The following is an 18,496-nucleotide window of genomic DNA, read 5'->3' as shown; positions in this document are numbered from 1 at the left end:
TTTATTTCCCTTTGCATCTATTACGACAGCATCATGTTTACATTTGCAAGTATTAGATGCAGACTTATGTGAACATGTTGCGGGTACTTTGAAATTCGGAGAAACGCAACACAAGAATTTTCTTGTAGTATCATGCAAAATGTATATATTGTAAATAGTATCTTTGAAGACATTTAATCGTTTAGCTCATGCAGAATTATAATTTTCTGTCAGTTGCAATCTGAAATCATATCATTTACACATTCAAACTTGGCGACTAAAATTGCTGTTCGAAACTAAGAACAGTTCTCGTTCCTTGTTTAATCTGACTTGCCTGAAACTTTATTAGGCTTGTTTGTTTGTCACTTTGGTAACGTGAACAGGGCTTTTCACAAGCCAAAACATGTTGTTGCTAAATAAACACCCTTGAATATGGATTTGAGCTGGCGTTTTTTTGTTTGCTGAGAGTGCATGGGATCCGAATTCCCCAGTACATTGGATATATATATATATATACCCGTGAATCACTTTTGGCCTCGACAGATATCTCCAATACTGATTCTGCCTCTTAGTCTAATGATTCAACTCCCAGATTGATCATGACTTTTAATAGACAAGAAAGAAAAACTCAGGTCTATTATCAAGCAGCGTTGGCCTGTTTTAAAGATTTGGTTTTATCACCACGATTACTGGATGGACCTACCATTACTTACAGAAAGGGACCCTGTCTTAGAACCCAGATTAGCAGGGAATTTCCTGAGCTGAGCAACAAAGACAATTGGCTAACATCCCGGCTGGGATTTAAGCGTTGCTCTAGCTGCAGAGCTTGTAAATTTGGGGTGAACACAATTAAATATTCCACCCCGTTTAACCCCAATATGACTAACATCAAGGGGTTATACAACTGCAAAACGGAATTCGCTGTTTATGTCCTGACATGCACCTGTGGCCTCAGATATGTTGGAAGTACGAGGCTACAGGTGCATGTCAGGATTCTTCAGCATTTGCGTGCCATTGTTAATAATGACGGTGCGTATCCCGTACCCAGGCATTTTAAGGCTTTTCATAACAATAACTTGCAGTGCCTGAGCTATTATGTCATCGCCTCATTACCCAAACCACGTAGAGGCGGGGATAGGGACAAAATGCTTAGAAGACTTGAATCACAATTTATCCTAGAATTAGACAGTCGTTTCCCTAATGGTTTGAACACTACTGAGGACCTCCATGTTTTCTTATAAGTTACTATACTGCCTTTTGGGATCTTTTTGGATATGAGTTTCCAGTTTGTTTGTCTGTTTTACTCATGAGTTTCTGAAAGAAAGATTTTCCTTTTTCGCTTAATACCACACAATTACACATTCTTTACATTTTTTCTGTCACTTTTCATTAGTAGCTTTTCATACAAATTTTTTGGGCACTTTTATTGAGGACATAGACAATTGGGTACTATTAGTTGTTTGTATACTTTTTCTTTATTTCAAGTCAACCCTCTATTTCAATTTCCGTTATTTCAATTGTGAGGTTCCCACTCAATATATATTCCATTTTGGATATGTATTTAATTTATGCTCATGGGTTAAATATAACAATTAATATTCCATTTTGACTGATCTTATTTGCCTGCATTTAGATGGATGGATTACAGAGTTTATGATATTGTCTTTATAATAAAACAAATATATAAATTCATTACTGCGTAATTTTGCACAGAGATTAACGGGCACATGCATCATTGGTTTTTGCATTCGCAAACAGTGCGAATCGCAAAAAACGGCCGTTTGCGAATGCAAAAACCATTTTTGGGATGCATCATTTTTTTTTTTTCGCAATTTAAGAAATCGCAATTTTTAGCGATTTCTTAAATTGTTATAGCATTTAAGAAATCGCAATTAATGTAATTTCTTAAATGCTATGCATGATTTTTTTTTAAACTGCGAATTCGCAATTAGGAAGGGGAACATTACCATGAAGTCAACCTTCATGGTAATTTGCGAAAAGTTTTAAAAATTCACAAAAGTGCATTTTTGAAACTTTTATTTTACACACACACATGCCCTTGGGACATGTGTGTGAGTAAAATGTACTTACGTGACATTTCAGGGGTGCAGGGGGGGTCCTTTGGACCCTTGAAATTGCATTCTCATTTTGCGATTCCTTAATTGCGAATTCGCAAAATGAGAATGCCTTGCCATTGATTCCTATGGGCCTCTAGGCCCATAGGAATCAATGTAATACGATTCCTTAATTGCGTTTCGCAATTAAGGAATCGCAAATACAGAAAATTAAGGAATCGCTAAAACTTTTTAAATTTCTTGATGCATAGGATTTTGCAATTCCTAAATTGCGATTCCTTAATTTTCGCAATTTAGGAATCGCAAAATCCTACAATGATGCATGTGGCCTTTATTGTTTACTTGTATTGCGTATTTTGCACACTATGGCACTTTATTGCCAAAATTTGCACATTCATGTGAATTGCTTATTTGCACATATTTTCGTATGTGACATGTTACACATATACTCTATTTCTTTATATAAACTGCAATCATATTTCTATATGTTTGCTTTTTAAGAAAAAGACTATTTGCATTTATGCAGATATTTCAGTCATGTCTTGTTAATTCCATTGAGCATGAGTTAACTATTAAAACTGTCTAGATTTCATGGACATAATTCCCCATTTTTTATACAATATCCAACATATATTGTATTTTATAAAATCATATTTAGTGGGTTGTATTGTTATTATTACTTTTGAATTGTTCTTGCATTTTGCACGAAGTTTCTACTTAGAATCATGAAATATGAATATAATATCGGAGGGTTTAGAAATATGTAAAAACAGACTGCTATACCTATGTTTTGTAGTGTGTCCTCTATCTCTATGATCACGTGGGGTGTTTGAAAAAAATGCGGAATACTACCGTGAAAAAAATGTATTTAAGTTGTGGAGACTGATTTGTCTGACGATCTGTGTGCAAGGGCGGATGCCCGAAACGCGTCGGATCTGGTGGCTCTACTGAATTAAAATCTATTTGCCATTTAACTTTTCGTTGGAGGTGCGTGGTCGTTTTTCACTCGCGAGAGCGGAGGTGCTAAAGACTACACTTGGGCGCATATATATATCTACGTATACAGACGCGTTTCAGCCTAAAGCCTTCGTCAGTGACGAAGGCTTTAGGCTGAAACGTGTCTGTTGTCTCTGACAAAATAAACCTGGTGGTGTGAGTACCTTACTGGATTTACGAGTGCAGTTCTTTGAAAAACGGATCATTTTCGAAGCCGAGCGAGGTATTATTGCGGGGGCCCCCAACCGCAAGCTGCACCCGCCCGCGAGTGCCCGGGATTTGTAGAGGGACTCGGAGCATATATATATATATATATATATATATATATATATATATATATATATATATATATATATATATATATATTTATATTATATATATATATATACTGGGAAAAAACAAAGGTTAATGTAGCGTTATGGTCAATTGAATGTGTCTGGGATAACATTGATGTTTTGAACCAAAAGAAAACACAGAAATTCACCTGTTATATTTAGCAGAGCTAACTATAGCTTGTGCCCCTGTCATGCACTGCTTCTAACCTCACATATTACATAACTCATGACATGTGCTATAAGATCATTAATGACATCACTGATGATATTTCATATTACATCATTCTTGACATCACTGACATCACTTTTCAAGGCCCCCCTCCCCGAGCCTTAAAAAGTCTCTGGGACTCTATCCCCCAGGGCTGCTACTTAAATTAAAATAGGGACGGGCCACGTGGCCTCCCTCACCGAGCCTTTATAGACCCCAGGGAGGTCACCCCCAGTGCCACAATTCAATAAAGGGAGGGGGCATGTGGCCCCACTCCCTGAGCCAGTGTAGGTTGCGGGAACCCCACCCCGGGGTCGAAATGCACCAAATAAAGGGAAAAGCCCTCCCCATCTCCCAGGGCCTAGTTAAATGAATATGGGGAGGAACTGCACAGCCCTCCTCCTGAGCCGTTTTCAACTCCACGTTGCCTACCACCAGAGTCCAATGTATTTTGAAAGAGGATGGTGCTCCCCGAGCTTTGAAAAGGCCCCAATCCCCAAAAAAAGGGAGTGAGCCGCAAAACATCCCGAACAAATATAGGCTCCAGGGACCCTACCCTGGGGCCATAATTCACCATTTTAGGCTCATCAGAGGTGTGAGAACGTGTTCTCTACTCGTTGCAGGGGCAGAGCGGTTACTCTGGGAAGCTATAGTGAAAGAACCTCAGAACCTAACCACTCTGACTCTGCAATTCAAGTTGCAAATGGAGAAAATATTCAATGAATAAAAGCACCTACTATTTCAGATGAGCCCTTTACACAGGATAAACTCCTGTTATAGGTTTTGCTCTTAATCCTGAACCTTGGATGCCCCAATAAAGTCTTTGGTATCCTCTGAGTTAGTTTTATCTCACACACACTTATCTCAACCCTTTCTTACCCCTCACCACACCCCGCCAATCTACAGATTTAGTATACCTCTATTTTAACAGTAAAAACATCCCTGACCTCCTCCCTCTCAGAGATGGGGTTGTAGCCCACTTTGTGACTAGGCTCACGCTGCATGGAGATTACACTATGAAGCATGCCACCTTTGTGTGGGTGAGGGGTGGGTGTGTAAAATTTTCTTAATCCTGACCCTTGGATGCCCCAATAAAGTCTTTGGTATCCTCTGAGTTCGTTTTATCTCACACACACTTATCTCAACACTTTCTTACCCCTCACCACACCCCGCCAATCTACAGGTTTAGTACACCTCTATTTTAACAGTAAAAACATCCCTGACCTCCTCCCTCTCAGAGAGGGGGTTGTAGCCCACTTCGTGACTAGGCTCACACTGCATGGAGATTACACTATGATGAAGCATGCCACCTTTGTGTGGGTGAGGGGTGGGTGTATAAAATTCTCATAATTTGTATTTGTGTAATTATGTGAGATTTTTAAAAAAATTATGTGAAATTATATCTAAAACAAAACTGCCGTTTAGCACTGTATTTTAGCAAATAAAGCATTCTTGTATCCGTTTTTTGACACAAGCACTTATTCTGTGTTGCAATTTAGCACAATAAACACAAACACAGGAACAAGAGCAAATTGTGTTCCATTCTTGGCATTGGTGCTGTGAACTTAAGCACACATAACAACGTAATTTCAGGTAATAAAAGTAAATCGAAATTACGCAAGATTACACTGGGCATAACACCGGCATCACCTGAGCCTATTAATTATGCAGCATTGCAAAACAAATCTCAGAACCACAACCAATTAAAGTGGAAAGTCTGTTCATGGGACTCTGTAGTAACGAGCCACACCAGTAGCAGGTAACAACTTTACTTTATGAATGTAAAGATAAAGAAAACCGTGTCTCCAGCTTGCCACAGCGGGCAGAAGTCACCAACATTCTAATGCAGCCTTCACCTGAAGGTTCTAGGAACAAACCATTGTGCAACAGGGACAGAGGGGGTAAAGATACTCAAAGGGAAAGGCAGGTAGTTACAACAGACTCCTGTTAGAGTTTTCCAGAGTGGAGGGGAATGGCAGGAAATCATAGTTTGGGAAAATGGTGAAATTGTGCCACAAAGTCTGCTGGATTGACAGCCACACCATGCCATCTAATATTTAGGAAAACTATGCAGCCTTGATTGTGATTTCATCATGGCTAGTCCTTAACCTGAAGCATTCCTTACATTCTGCTGGTCTGCACTGTCTTTGTAAAAAACTCAATCCAGCCCAGGAATTGGGCTGGAACGAGAAAAGGCGTACTCAGAAAATATTTCTATCCCCCACCTTAGCATGAAGGAAGACCATGAAGGAAGACCAGCTGAGTGCGGAGTCTGTTGGTCAGCACTTTCTGAGTGGTGAAATTCCTGCTCCCTATCCCTTCAGAGACCTGTAACCAGGTTGACTGCATTCTAGCTGAACCCTGACAGCTTGAAGAAGTTCTGTATTACTTGGACCCCACCAGTGCTTAATGTGTAAAACACTAAGGCCCTCATTACGATGACTTTGTCTCGGGGAGGTGTCCAACCAACTCTATGTTAGCAGTCCCACCTGCCCAATAACAATGCGACCGCCGTCCAGGTGGTCAGAAAACTGGTCTTTTCCATTGTGACTTGTGCTGCGTCCCTAAAAAGGGCTGCTGTACAAGCTGCAGTGGAAAAGGGCAGTTCTCAAACATCCACGCACTGTGTGCTAGGCACCATGTTGTGCTTGGCACACAGTCCATGGGTGCTTGGAGGGGGACCACATGGGCCTCCCAGGCCACATTCCAGTAGCCAGCAGGGGATGGGGACCCTGCTAGGGGCCCTCAAAGTCCCTTTACGGCTGCCTGTTCATGCCATTGGGATCGCCATGAACAGGCAGTTGGAAAGGGATATCCTAATCCCTAGGGTGGTGCTTACGCAGGCACATTTTAGGTTATTTGGAATCTCCTTGGGGCTGTCAAAGGTGGCGGTCTGTCCCTTCAACTAATGCGGTCCGACCTACCACATGGTAATGCAGCAGTCGGACCCCTATCCTGGATGTCGATGAGACCGCCACAGATGGCCTGTTAGTGGCGGTCCCACTGACATCCTAATGAAGCCCTAAGTGCCGGTGCCCAAAGCACTGTTCAAAAGCCTGCCCAGTGCTATTAAGGGACAGCACGTAGTCCTGAAACTCTCTCAGGCCTCTTTAAGCCACGGCCAAACACTGCCTACCCCTTAATCACACATCACAAGTTCTTTCTCCCTTGGTAAGTTTTTCCCCCATATTTCTCTTCCTTTGTCTTTTCCGTTTGTGCGTTTTACCCTCGCTTGCTTGGGAAGTGTCTGTCGATGAAAAATAAGTGCTTGCCCCCAAAAATGGGTGCCTGTGGACCCCATCAGCAACCACAGACTCAAATTAAGCACTCTCTATATGAACCAAGCTCCGGGACTCTCCCCTAAGTAGCAATGTACTTTATGAATCTCATCATTCATTCATACTCTGGTCAATGTAATCCTTAATTGACCCACATTCTGGCCAGGACAAATAATGTCTGTCATTTTCCATAGGCCCACCTCCAAGGTAAACATATCTGATCAAGCAATAGAGGCTCCTGAAAAGACATCTGCCTTTTTTTTGCAATACCTGTACAAACATTGTAATACTTTGTGTGATCAACTATTTTGTGATGCACTACTATTTATGTTCTGCCCAGAAATGCTTCCGCCAACACTAAAAGCCCATGTGGTTCATATACCCAACTGCACCGGTCAGAACCAAGATGCGTCCTCTCTGATTGAGGACCTGTTGATTCAAATGTGGTAGGACACACAGGCTAAAAGACAGACTTTTGAAGGGACTAGCTCATGATAAATCTTAACTGGAAAGTAAGATTTCCTTCTGAATTACACTATTTCTGACGGTGACAACTGAAAATTACTCATGCAAAATAGAGAGATAGAGATCTATCTGACAAAACCCTCCAACAGGAGAACAAGGATCACACTACGGTACTGCAAAGTATCTATTCCTGCACATTTCTCAGAATAGAGGAATCATGTCTAAAGGAATACAGGAAGCGAAAAAGATGTGGATGGATGAAAAGGCCTCACCCACTCTTTGTGGCATGCTTCATCAATGGTCAGTCCTTCTCACCGTATTAGGAGGATACCAACACGGCAGTCTCAACCTCATTAAGAAGGAGGGAAACAAGGTTGAAATAAAAACATCGGAGGATGTTACACTGAACCTATTTCTGGACATCGGATTTTCGGGACAACCATGGTAACATAATTTGATTTTCTTTCACCCTGCCTTGTGTACCCTAAAAAAGGAATAACCTGGGGTTTGCGCAAAGTTTGTTTTACATAAGATTACCTGCATATGACCAGAAGAATATTTATTGTTATCTCTCTCTTCTTGTGTTCGTATAACTCCTGTCTTAAATACTCTAATACCAAAACTATAGACTTATGCTCGTTAAGTTTAAAAATAATTTATGTTGAGTCCTCAATTAACTTTGATTACTTGCCTAACATGAATTTATAGTATTACTTTACCTGTACAAAGGGTGCGTGAAAGAAACATGCAGCTGGTCCTCTTTACCCACATGCAGTGAAAGACAGGCGTACTTGCTTCTAGATTTTATGATAATCACACTAGGTCCCAGAATGATTAATGCTGAAACATTAAATATAACATGGCAATTGCACCATAAACCTGGCTCTGCATATTTTTCCAAACTCTTCATCTACATATCATTTAAGAAAAATTTTACTGAAAGGCCTCTGGTTCCTGCTTCTTACCTGATCTTAGTAGTCTCAGGGACATCCTAGCATTATCTAAAGGCAGAATTGCAGTTCCCCAATAGACAGAATACTGAGAATTTGGTTTATGATCAAACGTTTACCCTACAATATATTCCTGATGCAGATGCATTGGGGTGTGTCAGACCTGCATCATCTTCACCATCAACCTCTCAGGGACCCCACACTGTTTAAGGTGACATACCTGCGTATCCGCTCCACAGCACAAAACACAATCAGCTACGGACAAAGGCCTGCGGTGCACTGATTCACTGGCACCTGGAGTGCTGAGCAGGGTAAAAGGCCAATGATGGCAGCCACTACAGTCCTGAGCAACCATGAAGTCTGTCAGGACCACTCTGGCAGATGGTGTTTGGAGGTGGTACTTGCGGTGGTGGCATGTGCCTCCTGCAGCGATGAGTCGTCCGAGCCGGTCTGGACTCGCTTAGGTGTATAAGCCCTGGTGGGACTCATGTGGTCCCAGAGGCTGCGTACAGCACAAGGCCACAGAGTCATGGCGTTGATGAGCCCAAGGCCCACTCCTCAGGGCCCAGCCTAAGTCTCCGGAGAAGGGGTCCCGGACTTGACCGGCACAGAGTTAGTGGCCCCGGATGCACTGCAGCCGGCACAGGCACCCAGCCATGGGATGGTGACTTGCGGTGCAGTCAGGTGGCCCATGCGACCTGAGTGAGTAACCATCATTGTCCAAGGTGTATGTTTTGGAGTGTTTCGGGGGACAGTGGAAGGTGTCCTCCAGGTCAAGACGCCAAAAGGTTTGATTTTATCCATAAGCAGCAAAGGGAGGAGTGGACTGCGACAGCCCGTTGCCACCACCAATTCCGTATCAGCTACATGGGGTGAAAACTGCCTCCTAGTCCATAGGATCAAACGCCACCACTGTTTGAGGGCTGAGTGGGAATGCAGACTGCCATGATGCCGGTACACTGATATGGACTCCGCCATTGCTGAATCATGACGCTGGGACCTACTGGACCACAGTTTAGGCCATAGGCAGTGGTCAGCAATGGCCCACAGCCATGTGTCTTTGCCTCACGATAGAGCGCTAGTGACACCAGGGCAGTTGTTGGTAGTGTACGAACACCTCCGTAACGATCATCCCTTTCTCTCCGCCAAGATGCAAGTCGACATCCTCTTAGGCCTCCCCTTGCGTGCAATGATGTGTATTCACCCTTAGCACACTTGAAGTTCAGTTCCAAATCTGTGGCCTACTCGAGCACAGCCTAGGCTGAGAGCAGTGTAGGCCGGAAGCAGCGGACTGCACAGGTCATTCACAGAGTGTCACCGGCATAGGTTGGTGGCCCCACGGGCCTGCATAGTTCAGCGGCACCACGTGTTCGGTCACCTCCGTGACTGTGACCTGCCTTTTGTCTGGACTGAGCCGCATCTTCCTCTTATTCCTCTCCGTGCGTCCACTGGTGTGGACTCAGCCAATCGTGATTCGTGACTAGGTGCTGGATGTGAGACCTACTGGTCCGCAGGGTTGTCCTTGTCCCTCATCCACGGTTCACCGGATAGCGTTGGACAGGGTTCGTGGCAGCACGGCTCGCTGGATGGCGTTGGGCAGGGTTTGTGGCAGCACGGCTCTCCGGATGGCATTGGACAGGGTTTGTTGCAGGTTGTGTCGTAGGAAGCGCATATGGCACTATGCCTCACTGATCGGAGGGAGTCTCGGGCTTGGAGCTTACACTAGCACATGGTGAGCCCTCCATGACACATGCCGGTGTCGGATGCTGATCAGGGTGGCCTGGCTGCGTAGGGTCGGGCCTGACGGGTCCGTGGTCAAGTGAGTTGGGGTATGTCAGGCGCACAGGATATCAGGCAACTCCGCTTACGAGGACAGCGTCTGTCTCATGGTGGCGTGGGAGGCACCACCCTGGCAGTGAAGTTGGGCTTTCCGTAAGAAGACAACGTCCAGGGCTACATGCTTTTTATTCACACCCCTATGCTGGCCTGGCATATGCCGGCCCATCCCACTCTGTACACGCTTACAGGTGGGACGTAACAGGCAACATTTCTGCAAGGACCCCCGCTGGCTGGGGGGACATGGTTGCATCCACTGTCTACTACACTCCATATATCAGAGGAGTATGTCACCGTGGATTTGGTTGTGTTCTGCATACTGCTGTTTGTTCAGTACTTCGCCGCCACTCTTGGCATTGTATACTCTCACAATCATGTTTCGACTGCATCCTAAACACATGCCTGGTTGACACCTATCCCCACATTCGGCTATTATGTAGCTGAGGTGCCATGCATGGCTCATGTTTACTGCTTGCCCAGGTTACCATTGTGATTTGTTCTGTCGTGTCTGGTGTGTGGGCATGTTGTTGTGCATGTTGGTTGTGACATGTGCATTGCCAGTATTGAGGATTGCCTGGTCGTGGAGTTGCGGTGAGTGGGGTGTTAATTAGGAAGTTGACAAGGGGCTCTGCATTTCCCTTTGTGAGATCTTGGGATGGCTGGTTGCTGTTGGACTGTTGGAGGGTGAAGGGATCATATCATCCACACTGGCTGTGTATTTGGAGGCGACATTGGTGAGGGTACCACAGTGCTCGGATGTTGCCTGCACATTGATGTGTCTGACGTGTGTTTCCTGTTGCGCTGATTGTGTGCAGTGTCACCAGGGGGCACAGGTGGGATATGTGTGTAGCAGATTGCCCCCTACATGCGCGTGCATCCGGCTATGGCGTATGGTCCTTGCTTGGTCACCAGCAGGTTCTTTGCATTGTGTTGGGTGTACGGGGACTGGGGTGCCAGGATGATGGGGATGTCCAGGACAGGCGTGGGGGACTTGGATGTGGCTGGCTGTGAGACTCTTCCAACTCTGGCTGGTGTTTTTTTGGGTGGTGCACAGCTAGCCGCTTGGTGTGGGGTGGGATGTTGGTTGTCCACTGTGTTGGTGCCGTAGGCCTGTTAGGCAATGATGGGCAGGTTGCGTAGTATGGTTGTCCCTTTCAGGTTGTAGTGGACAGTGACATTGTCAAATGTTGGGCCGGTGAGGCACGTGTGTTTCCTCGGGGGCCACTGTAAATGTCTGTGCGGCCCTTGTGGTGGTGCCAGGCAGGTGTGGTCCTGGGTGTGGTGTCGGTGGATGTTGTGGCCTTCTTCGGTGTCCAGGCTGCATGTTCAGTTGCTTCATGGCATCTGTTGCCCTCTGATGATGCCTTGGGCAGTGCTCCCTTTTCTAGTGCAGACTGCCTTCTGACTTTACACCAGGTCAGAGCAGGTGTAAACTTCTTGCTGCTAACACGCCTTATCGCGTGTTTTGTGTTATCGCCAATCTGTCTAGTCATTGTGAATGTTGAGGTGTGGTGTTGTCGCAGGTTTGTGCATGGGAACGCCTACTCTACATCTCATCAGCGATAGTTGTGGGGATCATCTGAAGGGATGTTTTTTGCGGCTGCTATCGCAGGAAAAGTGGTGTTGTGGGCTGTTAGCACCTGCTTGTGCATGGTGCACAGGGGAATCAAGCGTTTCAGTGCTCACAGTATGAAATGAATCCAGAAATAATCTTCATTTCCAGTTAAGAGTTAGCATGAGTCAGTCCCTTTAAAAGTGTTTTTTCTTGTGGCCTGTGTGTCCTAGAATACCTGAATCAATAGGTCTTCAATCAGGGAGGACAGGATTTTTGGTTTGCTAATAATGCTGGAACCATTTGATGAATCTTCACAAAACTTTCCAAAAAACCAGTCTCATCGACCTCAGCTTCTTAGGGAGTTTTGGCATGATCATTCAAGTGGGGCTGAGAAAAGGGGGGTACCCAAAACAAAGTTTTCCTGTTTTTCCCATCCAATTTTCCATAGGAAAATTAAACACAGCTATAGTGAAAACCACTGAATGGAATTGCACCAAATTTGGCAGAAAGTTTGATCCTCATGGCACGCAGGAGGAACACCAAGCATTTGTTCAAATGTTGTAGCGGCCTGCAGGGAGCAAATCAGGCCTTAGCAACATACAAAGAAACGTAGTAAGTCTCCTGGGTTGTTAAATCTATGACCCCAGGAGAGCTTACCATATGTTTGTTGAAGCATTCTGAGCTGCAGCTTTATCTTCTACAGCTGGACTGCAGAGACACTTTGTGGTTCGTTCCATGGCTGCATTTTGTGGCATGAAAAATTTGAAGAAGAGACTCAAAGACATGTTTATAATTGTTATAAAAATGTTTTAGTTAAAATATATAGAGACAATAAGTATTAATAAAGATTGTAATGTGTGTATTTATAAAATATACATTATATTATAATTATTGGTGACTTTTAGACAATGTCAATGAGTCTGGATTATATATATGTTGATGTGCTCACCTATGATAAAGTCAAAAGACTTCCTTTTTGTATATATATATTTTTAAAAAGGGGGGTTTGGCACAGGTCCTTGCCATGTGCCTAACCCCTGCTACACACAGCTAAATGGAGAGTCTTGGTTTCTGTGGGTGCTAGCAGCAGTGATGTTGTCATGAGGCATTTTGTTGAAACGCGTCTGCAACAAATATATGATTATTCTAACCTCGCGAGTGCCCTGCACTTTTTAGAGCTTGATATTGAAACTGTGAGTCCGAACTTCACATTACGGGAGGCACTTGCTTTTAAGTTCAGCAGTCATGGGTGGGGTCTGAGCTTGATCTGTTGTGAATACCATGCTGCCAGAACAGGCGCTGCAAGGATCACTCTGTTGACCGAGGAGGTCATGAATCATACAAATCATAAATATGGGGGCAGTACCATTTGCGAACGGAAGAAATGGATTATAGAACATGTCAGAGCAACTGTCAACAAAGATCCTAGAAATGAAATTGCAAAACATATGGAATCTAACCATGAAAGCATTTGGAAACAATTGAGATTATATGCCATTGAAACGATCGAACAAAGTGAAAGAGGGGGATAGAACACGCAAATTACGACAAAGTGAATCCCGACATATAGATGAAGACCATTCGTTCTGAATCACAATGAAGAAATGTATAAACATCCTAAATGACTTAAGAAAGATTTGAACATTGACTTTTCTATAATGTACTTTGAATTGTCCGGTAAATCTCAATAAAACATTTCATTTGTGCACACTTTCACAATTGGCTCACTGGAGGGCATGATGATTCAAGTGTAATGGATGTTAAAAGAATCCAATAATAACAAGCATGTGAATACAAACCCACCAGAGGGCATGTGATGTCATCAGTGATGTCATTTGAGATGTCATCAGTGATGTCATCAGTGATGTCACTGACCATGTCATGAATGATGTAATAGGTGACATCATCAGCAGTGGATTGCGGGTGCGCGAAATATAGTTAGTACAACTAACTATATAGGAGCAATTTCAATGGTTTTTTAAATGCTAATTCCTAACTATATAAGGCCTGAAACCTATGGTTTTTTAAGTGAATTTGCATATATATATATATATATATATATATATTACCTACTGGCGATAGCCAGTAGGTATATATAGTTAGGATTTTTTCTCTATGGGATTTTTGAAAATTCTATGTCGAATAACTTTGGCGTTTGAGGACGGAATTGGCTGAAATTTTCAGGAAAATGGAACATGTTGTTTCTGAGCAGCCCCTGAAAATTTGGGGGGGTTTCGTCAAGGGGGGGCCGAGAAAAAAGGGGGGTCCCAAAACGCGTTTTTCCCATGCAATTTTCCATAGGGCGGTTGGCCTCACTTTTAGCTCGAACGGCTGAATGGATTTCCACGAAACTTGGCAAAATTGTAGGGACTGGTAGCCCGATGTGCCTTTGCTAGGTCTCAATATATGTGCTCCAGTGGATTTTGAGAAATTAACGTTAAAAAAAATATATATATCTGTAAGCGCGCTCCGGGCAGCGCCCCGGTTCGCGTACCTGACGCGTAACGGAACTTCGCGAAGCTGATTGGCTCTTCGGTGTCTGTCAACATTCTAAACAGTCCGGAGCGGCCGCCATCTTGTCTCTCGGTAGGATCGAGAGAGAAGATGTGGTGAAAAACGAAGGGGGGAATGAAGGAAAGGGGGCAAGGTAGACCCCTCCTGACCCCCTAGGATTGATGAGGGGGATATTAGAGTGCCCCGCGGGGCAAAAAAAATAAAAATATTTTTTTGCGATTTTTCGCCGTAGAGGCGCGTCCCGGTACGCGAACCGGGCAGCTAACCGGCAGCGTAACGGGAGTCCGCCATCTTTTGTTTTTGGAGCATCTGGTTCGCGTACCGGGTAGCGTCCCGGTAAACGTAACAAGAGACACAGTAAAAAAAAATAAGGGAATAGATTTACAGCAAACTTTGAAAAATTGTAGGGACTGTTTGTTTGATGTGCCTTTGCAAGGCCTCAAGATATGTGCACGTGTGAATTTTGTCTAATTAAGGTTAAAAAAATATATATATCTGTAAGCGTGCTCCGGCGCGCTTACGTTACGGGTTTTGTTTGTGCTGCAGAGCCGATACGTCACGGTTATGCGACGCGTCATGAGGCCACGTAATAAAGAATATATTTTACAGATATAGATATTAGCTTTTAAAAAACCAATGAAATTCACTGAAAAAACCATAGGTTACAGACCATATATAGTTAGGAATTTGCATTTACAAAACCTTGAAAATTCACTGAAAAAACCATAGGTTAGAGACTATATATAGTTAGCTGGACATTTTATTGACATAAAACCAATGAAATTCCATATATAGTTAGTTGCACTAACTATATATCGCGCACCCGCAATCCACTGCTGATGATGTCACATATTACATCATTCATGACATGGTCAGTGACATCACTGATGACATCACTGATGACATCTCAAATGACATCACTGATGACATCACTGATGACATCTCAAATGACATCACGCACCCGCAATCCACTGCTGATGATGTCACATATTACATCATTCATAACATGGTCAGTGACATCACTGATGACATCACTGATGACATCTCAAATGACATCACTGATGACATCACTGATGACATCTCAAATGACATCACTGATGACATCACTGATGACATCTCATTTGACATTACTGATCACATCACTGATGACATCATTCATGTGATAATACGATGAACCTCTTCAGACTCTAATATAACCTTAGATACACTCAGTGTAAACAGACACTCACAGACTGTCACTCATCCATGAAGTTACACACACACCTAGTCAGTCATGCAAAGAATCAATCACACCTTCATTTTCTCAACTATACAGTTATACACACCTTACTTATTCAAACACATACTAACACATATTTACTCTCTTATACAATCCCGGATACAAGTTCACAATGATCCATACAGCCACTCACACATTCACTGGCTCTTATGCACAGTTATTTATATATGTCAACTCTCACATGTACTGTGTTTTACATATGTACTTACTTTGACATGTAGCACTGAGATATCCATTCACTCACCAATACACTCATGCACACAGTCAACCGCCCATACAGCTGTTTCCACATGCACTTTTGAACCCATACATCTAGTGAATCAACTGCTCACACATCTATGCACAGAGTCATACACCTCCCAGACACCCACACACACACTCAGTCTCCCATACAAATACATGGGCAATCAATCAATAACTATGAGAAACGGGGGGAGAAGGAGGATAAATGAGACTAGGTTGTCCTCCTAAAGGTCAGCGTAAACAACAGTATGGATCCCAGTCATGGGACCCTGGGGCCTAGCTCAGTTCAGGTGTACGGCTGATTTAAAACCCTACGCCTTCAATGAAAGAAAAATATCTTTCTAGTGTCCCCTCACTCACCGGGGTTTCCCCACGGTGACATGCTTCATCATTGGGGCCATCCCAGTTCTCTACGAAAAGGGGCGTGCTGCGACTCACGAACTACGCAGGAGCACTGTTAGTGTGAATGACTATGTGTGGTGCAAAAAGAATAAGTGGAGTGGGTGTGTGTGTGTTAAAAATACCATACTTAGTGGGCCTAACTGTTTTATTGAGCTCCTATGCAGGTATATTAAAAGTAGGGTTGATGTTACTGTAGGACAACCTATAATGTGGTTGACTCAGTGATCTATACGGTCGACATGTTTCATGCTACCCCAAGCATTTCATCGGGACCATGCAGGGACCAGCCCTGCATATGCCACTCCTAAATCCCAATCGTGGGGATCGTGAATCTTATAACAATATTAAAGTGAATTCATGCATGCATTTATTTTAAAATACATACGTTCCTCTCAATTAGTAGGTTCTGTAAAATAAAACATATTATTAATAACAAATCTTCCCAGAGGGAAGATACACATAGTACATTTGCATGCCACTCGCATACTGTGTTTAGAAGGATGATTGGCGCCATACTGGCGCGTGCATGCTTTCCAAACCATTAGTCCAAATAGTCGTGAAAAAATGTTCGTGAATTCACACATATAAACAAGACAGGACTTTTGTGACCAAACAATAGACATACACAACATGTAATAGGTACACAGAAAGAATTTCAATAGTTACTTATAGAAGCGAAAAACGACGCTTCATGGTCACGCTGGGGGGTCAATTTCACTTATGGGATACATTGCTGTAAAAGACGATAAATATATACAGTGCTCATTAGGTCGAAAAAACGCTACGATCATTAAGTTTGAAAAATGATCACCTTGTTGCTTGGACTTACGATGTCCATTTACACAGGGTTAATGTACTTACATCCTGTCTTGTGAAATCGCGCTTTGCTACCTACTCGGCACCTCCCCGGACCGCATCTTACCTGGCCAAAGCCGGCGCCTTAGTTATGTTTGTTTCAGTCCCGGCACTAAGACGGAAACGCTCTCGGGAACTAGACCCGTACGAGCGTTGCGGCCATATTGGAAGTATGTCTTCGGGTGTTTAGTTAAGAAAGAGACAACGGCTTGTCTCTGGTAGCGTTAGCGCTAATGTTATGAAATAGGCAGAAAGGAAATTATAGACTCAGAGCCAAAACTAGCCGCTCTGTTGCCACATAATGTATTTGTATTCATTTATGACAAAAAACGGAAGAGTGATTATTCGTTTTTGAAATAATAATCATTTCAACAAATGTGAAAAAAACGGGTGCGGTTTAGCTCTATATTATCTGTATAATACCTCTAATGAACTTAGTGTCATTAAATTGCATGTAGGAAAACATTTAGGGTTTTTGATTGGTTCACTTATTATTCAGGACCATTGATGCTCACACATCTATGCACAGAGTCATACACCTCCCAGACACCCACACACACACTCAGTCTCCCATACAAATACATGGGCAATCAATCAATAACCCATATAGTTACTCATATAGCTACTGATCAACATATGCAGCAGTTTACAGAACAACAGATATAATGATGCACAAATTAAGACAGTTTAGTCACTAACCCATGCACTCAGTGAGACACATTTAATCACTCACTCATACAGTCAGTCATGCACCTACTAAATCCTTCATCCAGACACTTATAAATCCACTCATTCTTTAATATGTAAGACATATTTTAACTTTACAGAAACATACAGTCACTGGATGTTGTGATCAGTGATGTCATTTGAGATGTCATCAGTGATGTCATCAGTGATGTCATTTGAGATGTCATCAGTGATGTCATCAGTGATGTCACTGACCATGTAATGAATGATGTAATATGTGACATCATCAGCAGTGGATTGCGGGTGCGCGATATATAGTTAGTGCAACTAACTATATATGGAATTTCATTGGTTTTATATCAATAAAATGTCCAGCTAACTATATATAGTCTCTAACCTATGGTTTTTTCAGTGAATATATATATATATATATATATGCTTCAGACCGTTTTCTTTTTTTTTAAGACGCATATTCATACAAAATATGTAAATCAACAGACATAATGTCACTTTTCATGCTCATATTGGTACATAGTTGCAATCATATAATGATACTCACACCAGAGCATTCCGACAACTATATGTTAAAATACCATTGTATACAGCTGATATGACGTAAGTCCTCTCCTGATACCATAATTGCATTTGTTAATTATGTATAGAGTTTGCCAAGGATAATTTCGGGCATCGGAGTGGCTAACGAGGTTTTTATAAAAAATTGCATCCATTGAGTGCTGCTGTAATAATCACGGTATAAATGCCTTTGTGAATGTAACAGCTCTTAGTCAATGCTGAGCAAGACCCTGTGTTGGGGGGGGCTCCTGCCCTTCCCACACTGT

This window comes from Lissotriton helveticus, chromosome 1_1 (assembly GCF_964261635.1).
Source record: "Lissotriton helveticus chromosome 1_1, aLisHel1.1, whole genome shotgun sequence".
In the NCBI taxonomy this organism is placed as follows: Eukaryota; Metazoa; Chordata; class Amphibia; order Caudata; family Salamandridae; genus Lissotriton; species Lissotriton helveticus.
This window is presented reverse-complemented; position numbering follows the sequence as displayed.